Here is a 5,745-nt window from a genome sequence, read left to right on the forward strand (position 1 = left end):
AATCCTCAGTTCCACCAAAAAAAAAAAAAAAAAAATCTACACAATTCTGAAATAAATCAGATAGGGTATCAGAAAGTGTAGATTCAGGTGTACAGTTCAGTGGCAGAAGCACCTGTTTGGCAAGGGCAAGGTCCTGAGCTCAGTCTCTGGTACTGCAAAAAAAAAAAAAAAATGCTTAGATCAAAAAATGTAAACACATCTCTTGGTCTGAGAACAGAAGAAGCAGCATAGTAGAAATATGCAGGCTCCTGAAATTGCCACACAGATTTAACCAAATCCCAATCAAAATAACAGTTATATACATTATAAAACTAGCCAAATTATTACCAGAATTCTCAAGGTATTGGAAGAGACTCAGAATAGCAAAAATAATTCTGGGTAACAAATTCAAGTCAGGAGGTATCTCTGATTTAAAATTATACCACAAAGCTAGCGAGATAAAAATGATACGGTACTTGAGCTCCACTGAACAAGTAAGAAGCAGAAACAGCTAGCAAATTTACACACATTTGGCCCTCTTATCAAACACACCCCCATCAGAAAAAATAGCTCCTCTTTAATAAGCTGACTTTCCAGTTATCGAAGAAAAAAAATGCATCCACTTGTCAAAACATTCACTCAGCTAAAAGTTGAGAGGCAGCCAAGATCTAAATATTAAAAGAGAAACACTAAATCTGCTGGAAGATAGAAGAGTTAGAATTCTTGAGGACGTAGGAATAGGCAACCACTTTATGAACAAAATTCCACTGAAAAGGAAATATTATGAAGAATCAACCACTGTGATTTTACCTCATAAAACCTGAGTAGGAAAATAAATTCCTAATAGTACAGAGAATCCACGTACTGGGAAAAATAATTTGCCAACTGCTCTTTAGATGAAAGGGTCATATCTCTAATATGTAAAGAAATGAAAAGAATCTAAAGCCAGTGTTTATCGTTACTACTTTACTTGAGAGATGGAAATTAAGACAATGCTGAGATTTCATCTCACCCGAAAAAGAATTGCTCTCTTCTAGAAATCAAACTCTGCATAGGCTGTGGGGAAAAATAAATCCTTCTCCACTGTGAGTTGGGTGCCGACTGGTGCAACCATTGGGTAAATCAGTGTGAAGTTTCCTCAAAAAATGAAATTATGCAGCTGGAAAGATAGATTGTCACTCTCCGCCCCTGATGAGCCAGTCTCTGAAGTGGTGTGGTGGTGCCCACCCATAATCCCAGCAATAGGATCACTGTGAATTTGAACGGTCTGGCGAGACCTTATTACAAATAAATAAAATAAAACCAGACGTTCCACTGGAACCAACTATGCTCCTTCATGTTGTCTTCCTGAAAAACACTGAAAGCATCAATTCACAGTGATACACGTACATCCAGGTCTTTAGCAGCATATTTTGTATCAGCTAAATCTTGGAGGCATCCAGTGCCTAGATAAAGAAGTTGTGATTTTTCTTTTATATGAGGGAATACTACTTAGCCATAAACAAAGATATGCTTCCGATATTTCGAGCTGGACAGCTGTATCTTGAGGCCATCCTTTGAAGTGAAAGAGATCAGACTCACAAATGTGTACATATTGTATTGTTGCACCAGATTGTCTAATTGAATGTGCAAATGGGAACCAAAATAGAATAGATAATGAGAAATGAGAAGGATAGTTTTGAAATAGGAAGGGGAACTGTTTTTAGGTTTTAATCAGGGATAGAATGGTTCGGAGAGGAACATGTTGGTTACATGGTACAGTGACTTTTCCTTTATCTGGGCAAAATTTGACTGTCAAATAGAGATTCTATTTAAGTCAGCTGTACCACGTTCATGTTGATTCCGGAAAGATTAAGGGACCCGGTGTTACACACACCCTGCTCATCCCTGTTCAAAGCAGCATGAATTATGACAGATGAATCTTTGAAGCAGAGTGGATCATGCATCAACAGATGGATTGGGAGAGAAGTGACATATGTACACAGAATGGAGTACTACTCTGCCGCGGTTAGTGATAGACTTGGGCTATTTGTAGGAAAACAGGTTCACTTTGAGACAATAATGAAAAGTAGTGAAACAAGAAAGACATAGAGGCTTTGACAGCACAAGATTTCTCTTATATAAGAAACTCACAATGTATACAATTTAATTTTTTTTATGTATTTAGAATAGGTTTTCATTAGGCAGCTCGGACTCCTAGTGATTCTGTCTCAGCCTCCCCCGTGATGGGACTGCAGGGGTGCACCACCATGCCTGGGTTTGGTGGCCGGCTCAGCGCACCTGGGGGCGGGGCTGGCATGGCATGTGGTGCTGGAGCTCGAACCCTGGTCCCTATACTTGCCTAAGCAGCCGCTTAATCCACTGAGCCATCTCGCCGGCCCTTATGTATTATTTTACAAATTAAGATGCATGGTGTGCAATGGCACAGGAGACTGTGCGGAGGTAAGAGGGCATGGGGAACTGGGAGGTTGGTGAGGCGAGGGAGGATACTATGAATGTCATATCACTGTGATGGGTAAGTGTATAAATCCCCCAGGGTGAACGCAGTCACTCAACAATCGTGACTAATAAGTAATTTTCCCACTGGAAGCAAAGTCTTTGGATTCCTTCTCTACTCTGAATTCTAGTCCGCAGACATTGAATGTTGGCACATGGTAAGGTACTGTGTTATTCCGTATTCCTATTTTGATCTGGGTAAATCATATACTTGGTGATGTCTACTTAGCTTTTTCGATATACATCATCATGATTTTCAAGAAAAGCATCCAGTGGAGAAATTTCACATGGTTCAGGCTTTAAATCCCAGGGGTACAAGTCAAGTGGTGAGAACAGAAACTTTTCCTTATAACGCGGAAAATAATACTTTTTCTTCAGTATGCTTGAAGGAACTGTAATTGAAAATAAAATAATCTCAGAATTTCTGTATGCAGCGACATCAGAGCAGATTCATGGGGCATTGGAAGGAGCGTGGTGGGGTATTAACCATGGAAGGGGGTGGATGATGCGTCAGGTGGGGAGGTGCAGGAGTCATCATGGGAGCAGGTAGAATGTGGAGACTACACATGAGAAAACGGGAACCTTCTGCATTGTTGTTGGGAAGATAAAACTCATTCCACCATTATGGAAAGCAGTGTGGAGAGTTCTCCAGGAACTAGATGTCAAAATTCCATCTTAGGGCTGGGGAGATAGCTCCACAGTCTAAGCACCTGCTGTGCACATGCAAGGACATGAGTTCAATCCCTGGTACTGCATGATGGGCTAGTCCCGGAATACTTGCCCGCTGTGCCAGCCACTGAAAAGCTTATAATCCCAGGCATATAATCCCAGCACTGGAAGGCTGGCCCAGGAGGATCACTGTGAGTCCAAGCTGTGTAGCAAAGCCCTGTACCGAAGAAATACACAAATGAAAGTTTAAAAATATATTGAAAAAAATAAATTCCATCTGACCCAGCTACTCACCTTGTAGCTGTATTCCCCTGACACTTTGGGTCATGATGTCACGGGGTCCTTCCACCCTGAAATTTATGGCAGTAGAATTCATAATGGTTAACCCTTGAAAGTGGCCTATGCCTGTTGGCAGGTGATTGGATGAGGAAAATTTGGTATTGACACTGAAATGATCAATGAAATAAATTAGAATTCTATGCACAATTATTACATGGCTTGTCTTATTTTGGAAAAGCCAAAGTGTAAATAAAGAGCAAACTCCAAGATAAATAACAGGAAATAAAGACTTATAGTTTATAAATAGAGAAATGGGGATTAAGAAAGAAGGGGTCAAAGGATTGCAAAAGAATTGTGATGTGTCACTTCCATGTATCAATTCCCCAGCATAAATGTAAAAAGGAACTGAGAACAAGTAGGTGTAAAATCTTTGTTTGTTTGTTTGGTACAGGCTCTGGGTAAGCAGCTCACATTCATAGTGATCCTTGTGTTCTAGCCTCCTCAGGGCTGGGATTACCGACAACTGGCACCACACCAGATTTCAGCGATCAGAACTGAGAGCCGGGGTGGTGCTGGCACAGCATGCGGCCCTGGGGATTGAACCTGGGTTCATTTTCTTGGCAGGTAGGAGCTTAGACCACTGAGCTATCTCCCAGGCCTAGGTGTAAAGTGTTTGACAGTGACATTGCAATAACATCAGTTGGAACATTGGTGGAAACAAGTGGGAATACGTGGATGAAATTTTCCTTTGCAAAAGAGGTGAAAAAGTTTGTATTTGATTGCTCCAACAAGTGAGTTGGAGCGGTAGGTCTTGATCCCTGAGGTTCAGCTGACCCAAGAGAGTTACCAATCAGGAAACAACAATGGAATGACCACAAGAAAGCTCTCTTCTGGTAAACAAGTGAGTCTTTTTGATAACAAGGCTCCTCATAAAAAAATAAAAGGAATTGACAGCTCTCCAAACAGACACGATCTCCAGTCAAAGGTGAGGTACTTCAGGAGGTCGGTGAGATTTTATAAGATTTAAAATGTGTAGAGAAAGTTGACTGTGACAAAAAGATAATGTTAAAGTCAATCTGGAACTCACAGTGCACCGGGATGTTCAAACGAGGCAACACTCCCTTGGAGTCATCAGCAGAAATGAATCCTGCATGTGTTTCCCAGCCTTCGGGGATCAAACTGTCAGCTTGAATTTGGACGGAGGACGTGGCTCTTTCCTAATGTGATCAACAGCCTGAAAACAACTGTGGTGAGATCTGATACGTCGAAATCTTAGCGCATCGTTTATGTGGGCAGCAATGAGTGGCTTGAAACTCAAGTGCATTTGACATTCAGAAGTTAAATACTAAACAAAGTTTTAAGTGAATTGGGTAAAAGTTAAAAAAAATGGAGGATTGATGGATTCATAGATTAATCCAGGCATGAACTGACCAAGATAAACGGGCACCTGTGACAGGCTGTTAGAGAGATTGATGTAGATGGCAAGTGAGAAATAGATTTGGTACAGCTGTGTAGACACTTGATGGGATCAGTGACAGGTGACAGGAAGACACTACTTAGATAGAAATACAGGAGAAGGGTACTTCCCATAGATTGTGGTAGGTGGAGAGGCGATGGATGGATGGATGGATGGATGGATGGATGGATGGATGGCTAGGAAGATAGATACAGATAGATAGATAGATAGATAGATAGATAGATAGATAGATAGATAGATGGATAGATAGATAGATAGATGATAGATAGATAGATGCAGATAGATAGGTGATAGATAGATAGATGATAGATAGATAGATAGATAGATAGATAGATAGATAGATAGATAGATAGCTGGCTGGATCAATGGATGGATGGACAGATAATAGGATGGATTGTTGGATGGACGGATGGACGGATGAACACATAGATGGATAGACGGATGGAGAGATACAGACAGATATGCAGGGAGATATTAGACAGACAGATGAATGAATAGATGGATGGATGGATGGACAGATGGATGGATGGACAAACAGACAGATAGACAGACAGACAGACAAGCAGACAGGCAGACAGACAGACAGACACGCAGGCAGATATTAGACAGACAGATACATGGATAGACAGATAGAGGGATTGATGGATAGCTGGCTAGATATACATAGAGTTGCATAGATAGATAAGAGACACAAAATGAAATTTTCAAAGCATTTATATGCCATTTAAAAAGGCTAAGGTGAATAGCATATTTTGTAAGAAGAATCCAATTCAGAAAAGGCCAGTTAAATTCCCAGTTACTGCTAGCTTGGGCAGACTGAGACTGTATATTTAATCTTATGCTTA

Source organism: Octodon degus, unplaced genomic scaffold (genome assembly GCF_000260255.1).
Source record: "Octodon degus isolate 3935 unplaced genomic scaffold, OctDeg1.0 scaffold00445, whole genome shotgun sequence".
Classification (NCBI taxonomy): domain Eukaryota; kingdom Metazoa; phylum Chordata; class Mammalia; order Rodentia; family Octodontidae; genus Octodon; species Octodon degus.